The following is a 22,391-nucleotide window of genomic DNA, read 5'->3' as shown; positions in this document are numbered from 1 at the left end:
TGCTATTATTAAATTACATATTCCCCCCATGCTTATTGAGTATCTATGTTATACAAGTCACTTTCCGAGGACCTGCAGGAGAAAACTTGTGAAATGACATCAAGACGGTCCTCTGGGAACTCGTAGTCTAGAGGAGGTCGACACAAGCCTGCACGGCTCTCATACTGACGTGCTACTGACATGCTACTGACATGCTACTGACATGCTAGAACAGAGGACAGCAGAAGGCGGGGCTCGGGCGAGAGCAGGACATTGCTGGCATTGGCAAGGGAAGATTTCACTGATATTTTGAGATTCGGCTAACTGAAAGATCAAAAAGCACAAAAATACCGAAATAAAGTAAAGAGGGACCAAAGTCCCACACAAGGAGAATACAAATTGGCATTCCTGTTTGGAATGAGGATCGGTCCAACGATATTTAAGTGTTTATAGCTCCAAGGGAAACCCACGAACTATGTCTTAGACCGTATTTGCTGTGTTATTTGACTGTTAAAAGAAGGTCAAGAATTCTAACTAATTAAGGGGGGCAAAAAGTGAGACCTCTTAATGCTGTTTTGTTCTAGAGCACAGGAAAGCAGTTAGTCTCTTTAAATAGCTGAAAAGAAAACTGGAAATATGCATGGAACGTTAAACGACTCTCATCCCTTTGAAGCAATGGACGTTTCTGATAAAATGAGTCAGGCACGTTCTCCATGGAGTAGTGATTCTGCTTGGAAATTCCAGCTAATAAAGAATGAAAGAAAAAAATCTCATTTGATATGCTAACTGGTGAAGACACATTGGCAAAATAAATGTTACGTCTACAATTGTAGGCCTGTTGTATAGAAACAAGAGGAGGGCCTGAGCAATTTACTGACTATGGAAATTTTATTTTGCTGCTAAGGATCTGATGAATGACTTCATCGAAATAATATATACATATAATGTATATACATAATGTATCTACATATCATGTGTATATATATATATATAATGTGTGTGTGTGTGTGTATAATAAAGTTCTTTTTAAAGTATAGAGAAGGGGACACAATGAAAACTGATGCCTTCTCCTAGCCCTGATGTCACTTGCCACCATCGACGATTTCTTAGTCAAATGCTCCATGCATAAACCCACGCATACTTTTACTCAAATGTACAGTGTTCTGAATCTTTCTTTTTTATTCGACAATATGTTCGATGATGTTTTTCCATAGTCACACAGAGAGAGCTCTGCGTGTTCCTTTTGAATGCTGTCATTTAACTTCGCTTTGGGTTATCTGCAGTTTAATAAGCGAGGTGTGAAATTTCCTTTACTTGAGGATCTGGTGTCCGCGCTGTTGTAGTTGTGTAAAAAAAAAAAAAAAAAAGTGGAAGCCTTCTTCCACTGAGTTCTGGAGCAGTGTGTATAGAGCTCGAATATCTTTTCTTGAGGTTTGAAAGAGTCTCATTTACAATATCATTAGCCTTGACCTTTTCTGAAGAGATGGCACTTGCATAATTTTCTTCATTGCCTTCCTTGTAGTTGTTCTGTTGGAGTTTTCTGATTTTGGTCACATGTACTTTCCTAAGAAAATCATCCATGTATCCAGGTTTTCGAATATATTCATGCAAAAACACAAAACGAAAATCTTAAAAATTTCTTATAATATCCTGTGTATCTAGTTTTTTTTCCTTTGTTTCTAATTTTGTGAGTTTGCACTACCTCCTTTTAAAAAAAAATAAATTAGTTAGGGATTTATCTGTGCTAATTAATTTACCTATTAGTTCTATTAGTTCTACTGCTTTTCTGTATTCCAATTTATTAATTTTTGTTATCATTTTTAATAAATAAATAATATTTTCTGTTTTCTTAAAGATTGCTTTGCTGGTCTTTTCCTGATTTATTCCGTTAAACTATTATTTCATTTGTGCCCAGGGCCGTGCATTTTCTCCCAAGCAGGCATCCAGCTTTATAACGTAAGTTCTCATGTGCGGTTTTTTATTGTTGTGATTTTCTACATGCTCTGGGACTTCAATGCTCATTTTTCTCCTTGATCTAAAAGTTGTTTGGAGGTGTTTTTGTTGTTATTGTTGCTTTTAAGTCTGGATTGTTGGAATTTTATTTTATTCTTGTAATACATTTTTAGTTTCAGTATATTGTGATCTGTTACAGTATTCTATACTCTTTCTAGTTTACGGAATTTATTGAGGCTTTTTTCTGCCCAGATATATTTGTCTGTTTGTTTTTAATATTCCAGAAGTATTAGAAATGAGATCACTTTCTCTGATTTCGAGTCAAAGAATTTGTGTATATGTGTGTGTGTGTGAGTGCATGTGAGTGTGTGTGTGTGTGTATAATTTAGATTACATCATCTTGTACATTTTTAAAGAAAGATATGTGCATTTTTTCCCCTTGCATTCTTTTATGTCTGAGATGGTCTGTTTGTGTCCCTTCTACTCAAACCACTTGGCTTGGGCCAAAATTCTCAAGTTCTCTGAAAAGAGTTTCCTTCATAACTTTCTCTCCTTTGATTCATTGTTTTCCTTCTGTGACCTCTCATTTCACGAAAGTAATACTGTCTCTAATCTGTTTGATAATGCAGAGAATTGTAGGTTTGAAATGTTTTTCTGCTTGTGGGCATAATCCTTATTCCGACGTGAACTGATCATCTGCCTTAAATAATGATAACTTGTCGAGAACTTTCTACACCCCACTTTACCCGGATTACCTCCTATTCTTCTTCCCTTTGTCTTCGATATCTGTGCATAGATCCCACGCGCATTCTTTTCGGAAAGCGACATATGTGAATGCTATTTTTCAGGGCCAGCTGAGATTGGTGTGGGAGGAACTTGGGAGGAAAGTCCGGACTGCAACTACCTTGAATTCAAATATATTGTCCCAGCGGCCTCACTAATTCTGAAGCCTGACTCTGTCTCCAGTTACATGTTCTCTGCGTTCAAGTTGCTCGGCCTCCATCATTTCTACCCCACGTCCCAACACAGAGCGAGGAGATTATCTTGCTGGGGCGATGTGAAGTATCTGTGCATGTCAACCACTCAACTATTCTAAAAACGATGTACACATTTTTATAATGCATACGCTTTTGCATATTTTCCTTTTCTATACACATACATAAGCTCATTATAAGTTTTACTGATATAAAGGATGCATAGCACACAGTCGATTCTCCCAGAACGCTTTCATTGAGTTTTGCCAAACTCGTCCCCAACCCGGTGGCCGTGGCCCATAAGCGTGGTGCCGACATGACCTTGAATGATGTTTCCATTTATGTCAACAAGGAGGACGAAAGCGAGGCAGCAGAGCCAAGCACACCCGGGGACTTCCCTCCACCCGTGATTTGGGCAACACCGTTGCGGAATCAGTAACAGGATCAAACGCTGAGAGAACACTGCCTCCATTCTTCGTGCTACCGACACCACGCTGCCCGTTTGAATCGGTGCTTTAAGTATTTTTCCATCACTCGAAGTCTAACTAACCAAGAAAACAATAAATCAAGTGCTGATTTGCAGCATTTGCAGATTTTCGTGGTAGAATACATCAGGGCATTTTCACATAACACCTTCACAATCGGATGCGATTGATGTAAATACATGAAGAACATAGATAACAGTAAAATACGGTCATTGAGGAGCGATGAGTTTTGAGTACTTATTACTTTGGCTTTGAACACGATCATTATACATTTATAATTTCATTTTTCATAGTGCCTGTGTGTAACGATCGACTTGCAAACTTTCAAAAAGTGGCTGACCGGCGCTAGCGAGCGGCCGGCACAGCTGCCGGTGATTCCCTCGCAGCGCCGCGCCTCGCGGCGGCCCGCGTGCTGTGAGAAGACGGTACGTCCCAGGAACTCTGTGTCTGTGCCCTTCCCGTGTAAACCTGAATTCAGTGACCTTTCTGCAGTCAGGTCAAAGCGCTAGACTCTGTCATTCCAGGGGAGACCCTGGGTCGGGCCTTTCGGGACGAAGCACCAGCTCGTAAAGGGCTCGGCTTACTGCCAGAGCTCACGGGGCTGCGTGGCAGCGGGCTCAGGCTATCTCGGTTTGGTCCTAATTTCCCAACGTTTGGCACCCAGACTTTGTCATTGCACGGTTTACATGCGCTTTGTTTCACTGAAGATGGCCTTTCTCATTTGTTTTTCACCACTTTTTAATTATTATTATTATTATTATTTTAAAGAATAAACAGGGATACAAATACATTTCTTCTGCCATCTTTAGTCAAAAATCTGCACTTGGTCTTAAATATAAACATTTTTAACTTGAGAGCCAAGTTTCTCTTTACAAGCAATGCCCTTGAGATACATAATCTAAAAGAGGTACCACAAGAAAATTAAGTACCCAAATAAATGTCCCTCACGAAAGAGAGCGCTGAGTATATAGAGAATGATTACAATAGTGGTGGTGGGGAAAAAAGAAAACATCTCTATGTTAGGACATTTGCCGATCGCATACGAACGTTCTAAGATCCAGCGCTTTTTTAGTCCTCAGCTGAAAGACATTACACACTTTGTTTAACGATGAAAAAAAAAAAAGAAGAAACTATCTGCATGTGTTTCCCATATAAACGGAAGAGACAATTTTTAAGGAGGGAAAACAAGGACTTTGACTCACTATCAAGTCATTCCAAAGTGGTGAATTCTGTGGTATTTATTCTCTGTGTGTGGAACATTTACAATTAAAACACACACACACACACACACACACACACACACACACAAAACAAACAAAGCCCACATCGTTCCCACGACATTTTCTTCTATTTGCTGAAAGGAATCGTCGGTGACAAGGGCACCAGAAACAGAGGTATGTCATTAATGGTCTCAGGGTTGTTTTTTTTTTAAATACGGATTTATCTCAGAACACTCCGAGATCTATACTAATATTGAAGGCGGAAATACTTGAACAATTGCCCACAATGGCATGTAACGGTCTTTCTAGATTGACATCCAAATAAGAGAAAAAAAAAAAAAAAAAGACAAGATGACCCAAAATGAGATAGAGAGAAATTTTTGTTTCTGGGAGGGATGGGTGAGGGTACGTGAATGCGAAATGCTTATCAGGCCAGAAGTCATCTGCCTTCCCATAGGAAGTCGTAGGAGAGGAGACAGTGGCAAGCCTTATCTTCTAAAGGAGACAGATGGTCCCTGGAGCAACAGTGAGTCCGTCAAGTAGTTTTCACTGAAGAGTTCCCAGATAAATAATGCCTTTCCGCAAATAATTTGCTCTCGAAAGGCAGCCCCCAGACATGGGAAGCAGAAGGAATGGCTAAGGGCCATGGCATTTTCTGAACATGAACAGAAAAGAATGTACGTCTTTGTAATTGAGAAATGAGATCACTTTGGAAAATAAATAAATAAATAAGTATCTAGCAACGAGTCTAGGGTACAAGGAGGCACATTTTTTGGAGCCTCAGAAAAAGTAGATTCTCAGGATAGATCTTTATATCTGTTTCCAGAGGCTCCATTGAAAAGCTGACACTTTCGCACAAAGAACACACTGGTGCTGGCTGTGACAAGCAGGCGGCGTGGCCGGCTGTGTACTAGGGACTCGTACATCTGTGGGGGACAGCGCAAAGCTGGTGCACCCCCCCACACACACACACTAAACCCTACAATCTCTTCTTGCCCCCCAAGTTTGGGGGCTTAGAGTCAAGAGAGAAAATAAAAGGGAAATAGAGTGTGAGAAGAAAGTAACCTGATATATAAAAGAAAAGGCAAGAGCAGACCGGATTATGCCAGCGAGCCTTCTGCATGGCTGAAGTCTTCCTCAGGCAAAAAGGAAAAAAAAAGAAAAAAAGGGCTTCACTGTCCCTGAATCAATTGCTTCCTATTCACAGGCTCTCCGTTCAGGGCTCGATTCAAAATGGCTCTCGGGGAAATTCCTGCCAATCCTGTGGTCTGATTTTAGGCTCTGTTTCCCCTTTCTTTTTAAGACCCAAGGATGTACGTACGTCTGAGCCCATAACCTTGCCAGCATTCACTGGAATGAGTCAGAGGGACCTGGCATTAAATCACAGGGATTCGAGTCGCTAATAAATACGGCAGGCCCCATCCATTGTCGATTAATTCTGACTGAAAGCTAAACACCAAACAACAAACACTCCTCTGAACTGCTCTGGTGCCCATTAGTTTGATGTGTTTATTAGACGGGGCTGTGTTCTTTCAAGTTTATTAACAACAGATTAAAAATCTGCAAACAAATCTAGGATTCTTTTCATGATTTGAAAGCGCGGGCACCATTGACTAACGTTTTTAGGGTTGACGGTAAGTCCAAACAAAGCTAAAACACACAATCATTTTGGTTAAGATCACGGTGCACAGTATGAATAGTTATTGTCAATGAGCAGCTTCCATTATTCAAACAAAGAATCAAACTTTCTACTTAACTTTATAACTTTGAGAATTGTCTTTTTTTTTTTTTGTAAATCCATTCTCGAACAGGTAATATGATTTATCGCATCTCTTTAAAGATTCTAGAGGTTGATATTTTCATGGTATTGCATTATATTTATTAGATAGCAGCTTCCTATATAGTAGGTTAAGTCTGAATTGGGCCAACTAACGCATGGTCATGAATATGCTGTATATTATTTATTAGCAGAGATTAAAATTTTTTTAAATGCAAGCAAATGTACAGGGTGATACCAAGATAACCAGTGATGCCTCAGTATCAAGGATTTGAGAAACATAAAACATAAAAAAGTACAAATTTTCAAACTTTTTGAATATCTTAACTCATGTGAATCCTTGAAAATTTCTAAGGTGTATCCTTTTAACAACCTAGCAGAAGATACAGAAGACCCAGAGAATCTCAAAAAGGCCTAGTTACGACTACTTCAAGTTCACCAGTGGAAGCAAAGATATAGAGATACATAAGCCATATATAAAGCTCAGGAAAATGATCTTAAAGAATGTTTACCTTAACTCAAGCTGTCTAAAGACTATAAATAGATTTTACTGGCTGAAAGGCCATATAGTTAGGTCCTGTTGATAGATTTTGCAAACCACGTAATCTTAAATAACTCTTAAATAATGCGTTAAGTGGAATAATTTTCAAGTTTTGGCGAAACAGAAAGTTTCTCACAAATGGAGGGCCTGGGGACAACCATCGCGTCCTGGGGTCATGTGAGGCAACGTCCTGACGTGAAAAGCCTTTCGAGAGCACGTTTGCCATCGCATCTGTGAAATATTCCACCCCGGCTCTGCCAGTTTCCCCAGAGCTTCTCGGACCACCAGAACTCGGCCCAGCGACTCCCAAATGAGATCGCTGCCTCTTTTAACCCTGAACCACGTCCTCCTAATGTTTGCAGCATGTAAACTACTAAGCTTTTACTCTCCGCTGTTTTTTCATGAATGCATAAAAGCCACGATAGTGAAGCTCAGAAGACGAGTATAACAGATTATAAAATTAATTGGCCGATTCAACCCAAAGGTTACTGTTATTATGGAGTTATTGGTGCTGATTATGATTATGTGAGCCAAGAGTAATGCTTGATTTTATGACATCTATAAACAAATCCTTTTTGCCAAAAGGAAGCATTATAAACATTTCAAAGACCATATGGAATGAAAAATACAGCATTGTGCCTAAAATGATAAAGATCCATGCACCTCATTTAAAAAATGAGCATTTAGCGCATGCTTCCATGAATAATTGATGGATTGACGATCAATTGAACAGAGAGAAGAAAAGGGGAGAGAAGGGGGTTCGAGAAGAGGGGAGTGGGGGGAGAAGCAGGGAGAGGAAACGAGGGGGAAAAGGAGGAGGGTGTGCCGAAACATATCATAGCAACGTAAATCAAATAATATTTCCCGTCGATGATCGCTAATCAAGAAAGCTGAAAGAATAAAAGGATAAACGATACTGATCATTAATAATTCATGACTAAATGCTCAACTATCAACTAGACAGTTAGCACTTTATAAAACTAAACCTGGCATTCTCAGGTCTTTGAAAAACAGATTGCTTATAATTAGTATCTTGTTATCTTTCAAGATAGATGTAGAAAAATGGGAATCTTGTGGAAAACTCATTTAGTTTTCTTTGACCTACTTGAAACAAAATTTCGGTATCATGCAAGAATTATATAAACCAGAAGAGCTTAAAACTGTGTATACGGCTTTATCCTAAAATTGCACCAAGAGCAGAATTATTATAGGAGTTCTGGTCTCTCAATGGAAAATGAATCTTCTAGATCCATTAACTACTTCTTGAGTGCCTACCATATTGGAAGTACCACTTCAAGGTGTTTTAATTAACCGGCACCCTCTCCTGTTCTCCCAGTTTGTTCTAAACCACCACTTTGAACTTCCGCTTTGACACTTAACGCATTCTGCCTTTTTTTGGTGGGTGCCTAGAAAAACACACAGAACGGACACACAGTGAGACACACTCACAAAATTTCAGCATACTGAGGCAAAGATGGCAGGGAAACATGTCAAAAACAAAGAATTGGGAATTATAATAGCTTCCGAATCCTCTTTTTAACAGGAGAAACAAGAAGAGAATGAAACGATGGCATCGAATTTCTGAAAGACCATTATTTCCAACCCGGAGTTCCATACTAAACTCCTAGTAAAGTATGCGGAAAAAATAAAAATATTTTCGAACACATGCAGTCTCAAAACACGTACCTTTCATTCATCCTTTTTCAAACAGGTACCGAGAGCTGCATGAACCCCAAATAGAGAGTAACCCAAGGAAGAGAGGATGTGGTTTCCAGGAGCAAGAAGCCTGACATCAGAGAGTCACGGTGGGATTGGGGAGCGATCAGAAATAACACGTGCAGAGGAATTCTGCAGAACGCTTTCTACGTTAAGACATACTGACAGGGAGGTAGAAAAATGACCTAGAGTTTGCAGTCGATGAGAAAAAGGAAAACTGACCAAATACGCAATTGGAAAACCAAGACAACGGTTTATTCCAGGGAAAATAAAAAGTCGTGCTAGAAAGAAAGATTAATCATTTGAAAAAAAACTGCATGGCTCAGGTAGAAGTGGCATTTATATGATCATAAAAACAGGAACTGCTGATGTCGGCCTCAGCAAAAGTTTACAGAACTATATTGAGAAAAACGTAGGACCAAAGTGTGTGTGCGTGTGTGCGTGTGTGTGTGATGGGGGTTTGTGAGAGAGCTAAAGGCTCTTCCTCTTGGAGGGAATTAAGAAAGCATGCCAAAACCTGAAATATTAAGCAGCAGCAATAGAAATGTGCCATTTAAAATAGAAAGAATGAGCTTACTTTGCTGAAAATGGTGGCCTCTGAGAAGGGAAAAATGAGGGGCCCATGGTTTTGTGTTAGAAAATTCATAGAATAATGGATTCTTTACACATATTATAATTTCGACTTAGAAAAATAAAACCTAAGAAGATTTGGCCATGACTTCTATTTGGGAGCATAGTATGGGACACCTGAACGCTATAAAATTTGAACACTTTTATTTTCGTCCCGTTCTGCAGTCTTAAACCGACCTGAGGCAAGCCCACTGCCAGGACACCTGTATCACAAGGATCTCAGGTTCCACTGGACGAGGGAGGGAAGTGGGCCGCGGCGCCACGTTTCTCTCGGCCTGGGTACCGCCTCCAGATACACCGCCACGTGGCGATGCTCAGTGATGCTCCGCCGGATGCTCCGTCCGACCGCACAGCAGGTATGAGAGACACACACGGCGTGCCAGTCCTGGGGACATGCCCAAACGTGCCAACGGAAGGCACTCCGCACCCACCTTGGGCATCGTCCTCTCTCTCTCTCTCTCTCTCTCACAGTCCTTCAGGAACTTCCTTCCCGCAGAGTGGTTTTTTCCTGCACTATGTCTATTGTCCTGAAAGTATTCTCTCGCCCATGCCCTCGTTCCGATGGGGACCCCCGCGTGGCATTAGTGAAGCCGTACCCTGAGCTCGGGGCGCGGAGAGTGACGATGCTCTCTGGAGTTTCCGCGACACAAATCATTTCGTGTGTTTCGCATTTGAGGAGGTTGGACTCCATCGCTCACTCAATCTCTCTAAAGCTTTGCTGTGTTCTGGTGCCAAGCCCATAATGACCATAAAACAGGTTGATTTCAGGCTGAATTGCACTGGAAAATGACATTTTGCATTTTTATTGGCACTTTGAAGAGAACATACTCTTCTCCAGTTATTGTACTTTTAACACTAAAATACTGAAAAATAGTCTTTCCATGTGTATTATAAGAAAAAAATATGTAAAATTTAAGATTTATTCCCTACCCTTGTGATTTTTATTAGCATTTTAAGCAAGTTCAGTGCCCATCAGACCTAAGTCTCGTTATTTTTATTGATGCCATATAGACAATCCATAATCAAAACCACCAGCTAAACTGCCATGTCTCCTCTGCTTCTGCCAGAAAATTGGCAGAAAATTCTCATTTAAAGCTTGCAAGAAAAACCCAGAGGAAGCCTGCGGAAATCCTTCATGCTATATTTTCCAGCGACAGAATAGATTCCTGCTTTTAAAAACTCACTTAAATTTTACTTCACCAAAAGCGCGAAAACCAGGTGTCTCCCAGCAATCCCGCCCCCACTCTGGTTTATCCTTATGAAAACAACACCGCGATGTTTTGCAACAAATAGTAAAAACCCCTTCTGACCACCCTAGCGAAATGTTAAGTCGGGGTCCACAAGTGTGGAATGGAATACTGATTTTTCCCTCCAAGCATGAAAGAAAGAAACTTGACTAGAGCATAAATCTCTTTCTGCTCTGCATACTCCGCCAAGAGAACAGTCTCTTCTGCCACCCGATGTGGCCCCATAATCATCTTTGTGTCCCCAACTTGCCTGGGTGCTCTGTCCCTACGAGGGATGCTTAAGTGAGCTCAAGCCACGTCTTGAAAGAATTATTGGCAAATCTGAGGAATCTCAACGTCCTCGAGCTGTTCGTCCCTTAAGAATGACCAAGACCTTTTTAGGAGGGAAGAGGATGGAGATGATCCAGGAATCCAGGCAGAGGACCATGGCTGGAGCGACGAGAGGAGGTGAAACAGTACGAAGCTCTTTAAGAGGTTTGCGAAGAGCGAGGAAGAGAAACGAGGGTTTGATTAGAGATCTTCGAGAGAGCAGGGTGAGTGAAATGGAGGCCAATGGGCCTACGAGGGTTTAAAAGCGCTTATGTGGGCCGGAAATGGAGGAGCAAGCAAAGGCCTGTCATTTTTCCGAGCTGTCACATGAGCTCACCCTTCCTCGCTTCGAGGACCTCCGGAAATCCCACTTCTTTCAAGAAATTTCTTTTAACAGGAGGAAGAGAAGAGGGACACTCTCGCTTGCATTTCCTCGAGCATCACCACAAACTGCCACTAAACATTAGAATATTCTGGAGCGTTTCACATCTTATTTATTCAACATTTGCTTTTACATAATCAGAGGCTTTTAGACAGGCAGCAAATCAGAGAAAATAGCTACGGTTCTGAATTATTGATGATCGAATCAATATGCCACTACCACTCAGACCTATCCTAAGAAAGCCAACTTACACAGAGCCTTAAAACGCCGCGTTCAAAGCTGAGCCCGTCTGCCACCCACTGTGTGGCGAAGTGGCCCAGCCTCTTCCCCGCTGTGTCCACTCTGTCATTCACAGCTTGTGGCCAGGACACCCTCTCTGCTCAAAACCATTTCAGGTCTCCTCTACCTGCAGGAGACGGTGAGCGTGCCTAAGCTTGTCCTACAGGGACCTTCACGATACAGTCCGGCCCCAGCCAACTTTCCAAAATTACCTTTTAAAAGCCCCACCTGATTTCTTGTGCCATTTCCTCCTGAATGAAAGCCAATCTCCTCCTTCATCCGGACTTGTTTCTGTGGGATGCCTCCGCCCCGGCCCCCTCCATTTGCCCATAATTGAGATTATAGATTCAGTGTTTACTGCAGTGTCTGGCAATACTGCGCGCTCAACTATTTTTCTTCTTCCTTTTTCTGAAGATGCCCTCAGTAGGCATTTATTAATGAACCGTGAACGATGACCTAGTTTTTATTGTATCCCGTCTGGGTCTTGCATGATTACTTTTCTCTGCTTATCCTTTTTCAGATGTCTTTTTTTTATTTATTTTTAGTTCAAGTTTCCTAGAAGTAGAAAGTCTGTTTACTGACATGTAAAGCCAGCACCTTAAACTTTTAGTCACCCCATAAATACTTCTGGATGATAATGACAGCTCATTTTCCTTAAATGAGTTAGAATATACAATGCATGCAATTAATTGAATTATAAATCTGTTATCAATCATAGGATTAGCAGACAAGTAAGCCAAAGGATTAAATTGATGCTAGTTATAGAAACAGGATTCCACAAGAAAATATACCTTTTGTTTATTTTTAAAAATCAATGCCATCTCCCAACAACTTTTCGATTTCATCTTATTTCATGTCACTATGAAAATTACGTCTGGGCTTCAAAAGATACCCTAAACTTTTTAAAGTTCATATTCTTTTAAATCCAACATTAAATATAAGTTAGTATTATGCAAAATTGCTACCTATCCTCCAGTTTAGGCAAATCCTATTTTCCATACAATAAAATATGCCTCTTGTACCTAAAGGAAGATATATAAAATCTCTACTTTCTAGCTTTCCAATAAGTTCCATTTTCTGCAAACTTATATAATGTTGTGGTCTTATTACTCTGTTTAACTGGCTACATAATAATGACATAAACATCCCTGACCCACATTTATGATAGAGTAGCACCATTTTTCACACTAAAAATAACGGCTAGTAAAGTTGTGCAAGTTTCACTGATTGCTTCCAAAACTTTTGGCCATCATTTTCCAACTGCTCTGTTTCACGACCATAAACGTTTACACCAAAGACATGCGGGATGAAACCGAAACTCTGCGAATCAAAGAAGATGGGAACAAGAATAATGAAAGTTGACTGATTCGAAACCCACAAATCTCTCCCAGTTTTAACCAAAAAAACTCGATAAGATGACTGTGCTTTCCTCTCCTCCAGCTCCCCCTGCGAGCAGCACACACGTCCCCAAGCAGCACCTCCCGCTGGTCTCCGTGATCGCGACTAGACCGGAAACTCTTACCCTCCTCCCACCTCTTGAGAAAATGAGGAAAGCTAGACAGCTGGTCTAGTTAGCAGCAAATCCCAAGCGTAGTATTGTCTGCAGATGGCATGTGATTAGTATCGATTAGTTCTACAAACACCAACTGAGATTCGTTTTTCTTGAACATTAGCAAACCTTGCCCGTATCGTTGTAACACCACAAATCAGTTAATTAAAAAATAAATAAATGAATTTTAAAAAGATTGAAACACTTGATCAGCTATTCTGTCCATGTAGCAACACACAAATTTTTTTTTCATTTTATTAACCCATGGGTGTCATGCAGACATAGAATAAAACAATAAAAAGCGGGTATCTTCTTTAAGGTCACACGAGTAATTGACGGCATTCAAGCAGCAGGATGATAGCAAGTACTCAGGCTGTTCCATACACAACATTGTATTTTTTAAAAGAAATGAGTCCAGAATTTTATCCTCGATGAATTAAAATGGGGATATAGTGCACACAAAACCATGACGAGTCTCAACCCTGTTATTTCTTGTCTGTTCCTCCTTGGGCTCACCATGTCACCGCTGCGGGCCTTCACAGAAGCCTCGTAGGCAAAAGTGATATCCTGGGACTTCATGAGCTCTAAATTGACTTCGAAAATAGGACCAAGAGTAGGATGCCAAAAAAATAAAAATGCAGGAATCAAAAGAAATAATAGTTCAACGCAGTATTTTCAAAAATGAACAAACTATGCACCAATGGGCTAGCTGTTTGTTTTTTAAATAAAGCTTTGTTGCGACTGGGGCCAGAATTAGAGTGAGGCAGAGTCGAACAGGATCTGATCTTGTCCTCATCGAAAATTTTGATCATGTTCATCACAGACCCTTCTTTTTTTTTTTTTTGGCATTAATCTTTTTTTTTAAATAAATATATTAAAATAGCACTTATCTGCATTACTGAGGTTTTTGAAACCCCCTTAAATGGTGTGCCTCAAATGAGTGCTTCACTTACCTCACCTTCAATCCCGCCCTATAAGCCTCCCAGAAACACCAAAAATAAAACACTAGAAAATGCACTCTCCATATAATACATTTTTGAAATTATTGGCCAGCAAGTAGATACTAAATTTTATTTTAAACTTACAAAGCTCACAAGCAGCCTCATACCATTAAAGCTCCAAGTAGGAAAACCACCTCCAGAGACAACGCAATGTGTAAAAAGATTTATTAACGAAACACTGACAACTGCAGCAGCTGGTTCTTGGTTTTCCCACCTCCCTGGTGCAACTGACTCGTGCTTTGTCCAGCTGCCCGCCGGGCAGCCAGATCGTCCGGAGTCACAGGATGAGACCAGACGCCTCGCAGCCACCCACCTCTTAGAGTGCCTAGGAAGATGGCCTACTTAGAAAGGCACGAACAGTTTCAGGTCTATTTTAAGTCAAATCTCCGGCTTTTCTTAAAAGACAAACCCTTTCTCGACTCCTTGGAAACGCCTGGTTTCCCTGGTTTTTGCTTCTGTCCAGAGCCGCCTTCCCTGCCCGACAGAGGCACCAGGTAAGTGGCCGGCCGTGAGAGAGGTCCCCACGGGAGGCAGCGGAGTGAGGACTCTGAGGCCAACCACACAGAGGTGTCTGTTCAGACTGGGGGAGGCGGGGAGGGTCACTGAGATTTGAGATTTATTGCTCCTCTTAGTCCCCCTGTCCATATGCATGGCCCCGACTGAGAGCTATCTCTTCCGAGTCGCCTACCCGAGGTCTAACTCCTCTAACACATAATTTAAAGTTACAGAGAGTAGTTTGAATTAGTATTTAGTGCACTAACAAAATCGGCGCATGATGGAATCATTAGCACTGGAGCATTACTATCAAAACTGTAACCGCGTCTAACGAATAAAGGAGCATGAGTGAGAAACTCCTGAGACCCTCGTCTCTAAATAGAGTCGAGGGGCAATTGAGGGGAATAATGTGAAAGCGGACCAGATCGAACCCCGCATCCTGTCCACCAAGAGAGAGAATACGAAAATGTCCTTAATGAAACAGAGCATTTCTTTACTTGTTAATTGACTGATGCTTATTCAATTGTCATTGACTCGTTATCTCCTAAGTGGATAATGAAAGAGTGGAGTGAATGAAGAAGTGTCTACAAAAAACATGATTATTGCCAACAGTTATCTTCGACCTCTAGTTCAACCATGTGTCCAAATAATGGAACAATAATTATAGAATATTTCATTATACAAATTTTCTGCAAAGCTTACAGGCAAATAATGGTAGGCAAAATAAAATTATCTTTGAAAACAGTTACCACTTCACATCCTAAAAAAATAATTCTTCTATTATTTACATCTCTCAAATTCAATCATCCTTACTTTTCCAACCTCACTGAGCTTTATCCTAATAAGTCTAAAAATCAGAAATAGAGCCGTCAGTCACTTAAAGGTACAGCTAACGAAAATATTTTATTTGAGCTCTAGGCTATCCAGACCTGTAACTTTCAGTAAATTTACCTTAGTTTCTCACCAACACTTGTCTTAATTCATTAATAGAACTCGTTCATGCTTTTAATCTTTATGAATATTTATATGAACCCAGTGAACAACGAAAACTATGGAGAAAGGTAATGCATTTGTTTATGCTGCTATCATTTTAAATTTAAAAAACAAACAAACAAACAAACAAACTTGCCACAACCTAAATGTCTATCGACAGAGGATTTATTGAAAGGAATGAGCTCATTCTCTACATATTATCATGTGACAGTCTCTAGAATACATTATTAAGTTCAAAGAAGGAGGGATGAGTAGAGTATGGTTTACCTAAGAAAGGTACATGTAAGTATATACACATCCTTGTTGATAGCAATAAGTGAAAGACGAAATCATATTTTTTAAAAAATAACCACTGGTGAGGGAAGGGGCCGGGAGCAGAGAGAAGGAGATGGGGTAAGAAGCTGGACTTCTTCCAATATTGCTTGTTTTGTAGATTTGACTCTGGGACCACATAAACATTTTACATACTTATAAAACAAAACTACATTTAAAAAAAGACACCCTGGAAACAAAACGAAATAAACACGTAGGAATGTACATCCAGCCTGGGCGAAACTGCACAGGGAAGAGCTTATCAAATAGCTGTGCACATTTTCAATACCAAGCTCATCGCTGTAGCATCGGCGTTGTGATCCTGAAGTTGTTGTGTATGTATGTGGCATAAAGGACACGGATCATTATACCAGTGTCATCGAGAAGAAACTGAAGTTTCAATGAATGAAAAAAAGCCCCCAAACTGGAGGCAACCCTGTTGCCCCAATTTTAAATTCCAAGTACCAGGATGAACTCACAAGGCAGTATTTTTTTTTTTTAATCTGTATTTTTAACTCCGTTTTTGTAAAGGCTAGAAGCAATGACTACCCCGATAGCAACGATCATCCCCAGTGCTCAGATTGCACGTTCTGGAAATACTGTTGACCACTAAACAGAACCAGGGCTTCTTGGGAAAATCACTAACTTCAGACACGTACCAGGAGATGTGCCACGTGATTCGGGAACACTGTATCACACGCCAGAAAGCCGGGACACTATCAGAGACTCACAGGATCACGTCGCGAGCGTGCAGGAGATGGTTCGCATAGCCGCCCCTCTAGCCGAGGAGGGTCCAACTCAAACACCAATAAGAATAACCGCAATATTGAAACAGAAATTCTGAATGCATAACAATGACGATGACAACGACGACAACGTGAATGGACCACCTCTGGAGAATCCAAGGCAACTAAGTCATTCACCGACAGCTGATAAACACGGGGAAAGAATTAAGCAATTTGTCTGCTTGTCCTGTATGAACTGAACCTCATGATAGCAACATAGTTGGGGGAAAAAAAAAAGTTTCTCTTTATAAAAAGATTATAAATAATAAACAAATAAAAAATGATAGAATAATAGCATTATCATTTCGCAGCTTTTAATGAATTAACGAGTCTAGCACTATGCTACTCAATACGGTGGCCAATGGCCACACACGGCTATTTAAATGTAAAGTCGTTAAAATTTTAAAAATTAAAAATTCAGTTTCCCAATCCCGCTAGCCATATGTGGCCAGTAGTGACCATGTTAAGACACAGAACAGATACACAATATTCCGTCCAAATATAGAGCGTGAATGGCACTGAAGTGGAACATTTCCATCGCCACAGAAATTTCTACTGGGAGATGCTGCTCTAGAGTCTGCCCTCGACACAGAACTTCGCTGCTGCCAGATGCGAGTGGTAGATGTACCTGACCGCACCTTGGCGGGGAGGGGGATCCCCAATAAAAGCGAGCCTCTGGATCTAGCCACCAATGTGCAGGAAATACAGGGACAGAGGAGTGCATTGCACAACGCCGTGGGGACCCAGTCAGCAAATTCCAGATCGTGGACACTATGCAGAACAAAACGATGCCGTTTCGGTAACAAAAATATTACCCCCAAAAAATAAATAAATAAATAATGAAGGAAGTTTTAATCCCATTAATTTCACGAGATTGGAGACACATACATAATTACCGACATAGCTCTTATTAAAACCTTGTTTCAAACAAACCGTAAAATAAGTACTTCCAAATTTTAAAACGATCGTGAAAATCTGAACGCCGACTGGATATTTGCTGACGTTGAGATGCTATTGCTGATTTCGGTTAGAGATAAAAATGATATAATGGGAATCTTTTAAGCATTCTTACCTTTTGGGGACACGCGGAGGTAATGACCGATGAGGCGACTCACCGTTGGACCTTGCTTCAGGATGAGCGGGATGCAGGACCTTGGGGAAGCAACAGAAGAAACGAGACGGGTCATGCCGCGCTCGCCGAAGCTGGATAGTGGGTGCACGGGGATTCCTCATATGTGTCTCCATTGTGTGTGCGTGTTTGAAATTTTCCGTGATAAAAAGTTTATTAAAATGTTCCATTGCATCAGCCAATTATATCCACTGTCCTATAAATCTGTTCGTTGCGGATGAGCTAGCAACAATACGTAATCGGCCCTCATCTGTGATGAATCTCATGTCGGCAACACTTATCGTAACACAAATACCCATTATAGCGTGCTTAAACTTTATGTTAAGAGTAAGGTCCTTTTTTCCCAAATAACCAAATAAAACATTCATTTCATTAGAACCTTTCTCAGTAACAAGAAAGAAAAATAAAAGGCAGACATTACTCTTAATACAATACCAGTAGGGGGAGGTAAAAGCTGCATTTCCTCCGGGAAATTTTTTTCAAGAAATAATCCGTGTTTAATCTGATGGTCTGGATGACTTGGGGGCTGGGGGAGAAGCTGGGAAGGCCCTGCTCTACTCCGTTTCAGGTGAAAAGGGTGTCTGCATCCTCGATGGTTTAGTCTTTCATTCCCAAGAAAGGAGTTGTTCGTTCTGCACCACTGTAATCTATTTTCCAATCTGAAGATGTGTTCAGATTACAGCGCTAACCCCGTCCGCCCGTCTGCTCCTGTCTGTCCACATGTCCTTAATTTACTTTCTAGACATCATTCAAGTATTTTTTAAAGAGTAACCTCTTTTAATCTCCCACGTATAATTCCGATTTGACATTTCGGTTAAGCTAGTACTCTTATAAACAATGTCATTCGTTTATACAAGCGTTTCTTGAATCTCCCGCATGTTCAAGGTACTGTGCTCAGGGCTGGAGTCGCCATGAAGAATAAGGACCAGTTCGTACCCTCCGAGTCATCTGCCGTTTAGTAGACAAGCAGAGCACACGGTAGGATAAGACAGATGAACGTGACAGCGTGGGAGCCCTCGGTAGGGCCGCTAACCATCCTGGAGACTGACTTCCCAAGTGAAACCTGCAATCACACCGTTCACTCATTCGATAATTTGTTTCATTACTCAACGTGTATTTATTTTATCCATTCCACAAACACATACTGAGCCTCTTCGATGAACAAGATGTACTATCCTCTCGACTCCATCCGCCATAAATTCTTCCTGCTGAGGACAGACCACCTTTAACAAGGCGGCCTACTTGTAACAATGAGCGGTTCTAAACAATTTTTCTTCATTTTGTGAAATCAGTGTTTTCTACATAAATTCCTCCCTCTACTGAATAATAATGGTTCTGGGTGTTTCGTACTCATTTTAAAAAATATTTTACGTTGCATCCTGATCTGAAACCAAGCACATGCTAGGTGCACATTATCGTTCTTTAACAATTACACGGTTTCTCATGGTGCTTAACTGATTCATGTAAAATGGTCTCACTGTCAAGACCGTAACTCCACAGACAAGGCTTCTGCGTCGGCATTCTCCCTCTTCGCCGAAACTGAGTTAACGTAACATAGTCATGTCATGGTCAGTAGGGGGAAAATTTCTCTTCCAGAAACGACATCCCTTGGGTAACAGCCTTTCACCACTGTCTGGGATCCCCAAGTGTTACCCCCTCCTCCGCTCCAGCTACAATCCAGCAGATAGCAAAATATGTACATAACTTTTCTATTTCATGAGGAAATCAGAGTCACAGAATAGTCCCTACGTGGCAACAGTCTTGGGGAATCAAACAGTTCCACGACAGGTTCTCTCATGCCATTTTTTTTATGTCCCCAAAAGGCTCCTCTTTGCAGACTTCTGGGCTAGTCTCTCTTCCTTCCTTCCCCAGGTCCGAGATGCTGATTGCTCTGAGATTTCAGAGGGATCTTCACCCACTTGGCGTCCAACCCCCCATTTCCCTGTCCTGTCACTCAGCCCTGGCGCCTCAGTCCATGTCTCCCTGAGCTGTCCTTTCACGGAGTCTCTGATGAGCTCTTAATGTTTTTTTTATTTTTTTAACATTAAGTTCCACACTCAGTTTTTCTGTCTCCAAAGAGTTTTCTGAATTGTTTTTCTCACATTCTTGCTTCTACGTTCTGTTTATAACCTGCCCTCGGCCTTGTGTTACCTCAGCCCTTCCATTATGAGTCATCTCCATCCGGGTCTCTCAAGCTTCCTTTTTTCTCAAAGTTTCACTGACACGCCCCCTCATCTTCTTGCAGCTCTGTCCTCTGAGACACCTGCGGGTCTGGTCTGCGGCTCACCACATGCTCCCGTGGTAACTGCCGGCAGCCGCCAGACGACGACTTTCTAAGGGGGGTGGTTTTCTCCCGAAGGCCGTTCCTCTGAACTTTCCCCTTTCTTTCACCCTGGCCAGTCGTCTGCTAGGATCTAGCACGCACGGACCCTTAAAGTGTACAACTGTTTTCACCACAATAAAGGGACGGTTAGGGTACAAACTGTATCCAGATGAGTGAAGTCGGAAGCGTATCATTCCGTGAGACTTGGCTTGGCGGAGACTTAAGCATTAGTCTCTTCCAAGCCCTCTTGTGTCTACAACATTGCTTGTCACAGGCAACTCCCCTGACTCTCATCCTTGGGTGGGGGTCACTGCCTTCGCTGGTTTCTTCTGTGTTCACTTCCTGCTGCAGGCCATGCCACCCTCTGGAATCTCTGGGTCCTTCTCTACCTTGACCTTGAGGCTACTTACTCAGCCTCAGGTCGCAACCGTCCTTCTCAGGTCGTATGCTCTCAGCAGCACCCCGCTTTCATCGATTTAACCCTGTCTGCAACTCTGCTGCCAGCATCCCTAGCCTCCTAGATGAACAACCACCAGAGTCAAACCTGGCACGTCAGCGTAGTGAACTGCAGACCCGCTCACACTCCCGAACTCTGATCAGGGGTCTGACCGTACAAATACCCTTTGGACTTTAATTACCTTTGTCCTGAAAATAGTCTATTTCCATGCTGTCACATCTAGTTCCTACGTCGCAGCATTTTGAAGGGAAGTATATTTTGATACAGTTTTTTTGAGAATCCCTTTGCCATCCCATGGTCCACAGACCATGGACGTCGAGTTAGAAGAGAAGGAACCTCCCAGGAGCAGATCTCCATGGATACAAAAGAAAGAGTCTAAGTGCCACTCACCCGTTCATTTCCAGGCAAAAGCCCCACAGAAATCGGGACGGAAGAATTTAACCTACATTCTTTTGCTTCGCAGCGTAGTTCCAGAGATGGTCTTTGGCTTTGTTTTCATGACGAGTCATGCTGCATTTCAAATATTAGTTGTCTAAAATAATACGAATGTCTAAATATTAATGTCGAAGATAAAAAATCAATGTTTCTATCAATTTCTAGCTGTCGGAGTGTCTTTTTCAAGGTCTCATCTAGCCCCAAATTCTCCATTGATCCATGGAGGTGACTCTTGACTCCATTTCTCTGTTGCAAAGCATACGAGGCCTTCAGAGAGGCCCCCTCCTCCTCTTCTGAGACAAACTCACTTTGGACCAAGAACCAAGGCCTCGGGTCTTCCAACTGGATCGCCCGCCGGTAAGGATCGGAATGGTAATGCCCAGGCGGAGCGTTTTCTACATGGTAGTTTATTTAATTGAAGGCCAGAGCACTCTGTCAAATCAGTTTTCATCTCCACCTGCTGTATGAGAGGCGTCAAGAGATTAAGTTGCCACAGGTCACAATTTGGTAGAATCTGGAACTCGTAAAATCTACATCTTCCTGACTCCAAAGCTTGTATTCTTTTCTCCCTGCCATACTACCTAGAATAAAAAGTGAACTGTGTACAAAAATCCCACTGCTTGACGTTTGCAGAACCTAAGAAGCCGAGGAACACCGAGCCCACCCACAGGGAACGGGGAGTGAAGCCTGGGGTCGGGTGCCAGCAGCCCCCTGCATTCAAGAGCTGCCTTCTCATTGGCCTTCACGATGCTCGACTTTAATTTAGATCAATCACCAACATTTAAAACTGTGCAGAATTCACGTTAAAATCAGGGTTGGAGACTTGTATTCAGAAGCCAGAGTAACTGGCACCACTGGACTCCACGATCTCACCTGGTAACTGAGGGAAGCTGAGCCGCAGGGGACCCTTTGGCCAGGACACCTGTCTCCCACACACTGCAGCCTGCCCTTCGCCGACCTCGCTGGTGTGCCTGAGCATTCAGCCTAGAGAAAATAGAAGGGTGAAATGTTCTCAACTTCATGAACACACGGTGTGTCCAGAACAATAAGAAAAGCTGTAACTTGTACCCTCTCCTCTGTGGTTTCTTCTTGGGAGTAACCCAGAGATTGCGAGGGTTTGGCGAGCAGCCTCGGGCCTTCAATTAAAATAGTTTTGTCTTTGGTTACTACCGGAAGAAACCTGTGAACAGACAGCTGTTGGGTGCCAGCTGAAATTCTAGTCTTGGGTGGGATGGAAGAGGTTTATGACTTCAGATGAGAAACAGGCAGAAACAGATTATATTCTTAGGCCAAGTTTCCTTCTTTATTGTCGTGGAAGCAAGAACAGAAATGGGGAGAGGGGAAAACTGTGGGGCCGGCGTCTCACGCAGACTGTCTGCTGGGCGTCAGGAGCTACTCGAGATCGTGCAAACACTCACAT

The 22,391-nt window shown here is 41.8% G+C and overlaps 1 long non-coding RNA gene across 3 annotated transcripts in view; it reads right to left on the bottom strand.

The window, feature by feature from the left end:
• LOC118612410 overlaps positions 1-22,391 on the bottom strand; it is a 197,228-nt gene that overhangs the window by 109,290 nt on the left and 65,547 nt on the right. For 2 of the 3 annotated variants that reach the window (XR_004954833.1, XR_004954832.1), the window contains exons 2-3: positions 21,845-21,955; positions 17,700-17,779 (exon numbers count right to left, since the gene is read on the bottom strand). This is a non-coding gene — a long non-coding RNA (uncharacterized LOC118612410). Of the gene's footprint in view, positions 1-17,699; positions 17,780-20,926; positions 21,036-21,844; positions 21,956-22,391 lie in introns of those variants that run through there. The other variant, XR_004954834.1, reaches the window with a different exon arrangement.

The sequence above is a fragment of the Rousettus aegyptiacus genome, unplaced genomic scaffold (genome assembly GCF_014176215.1).
Source record: "Rousettus aegyptiacus isolate mRouAeg1 unplaced genomic scaffold, mRouAeg1.p scaffold_m13_p_16, whole genome shotgun sequence".
NCBI classification, from domain to species: Eukaryota; Metazoa; Chordata; class Mammalia; order Chiroptera; family Pteropodidae; genus Rousettus; species Rousettus aegyptiacus.
The sequence above is the reverse complement of the archived record's forward strand: the minus strand, read 5'-3'. Positions and strand labels throughout refer to the sequence as shown.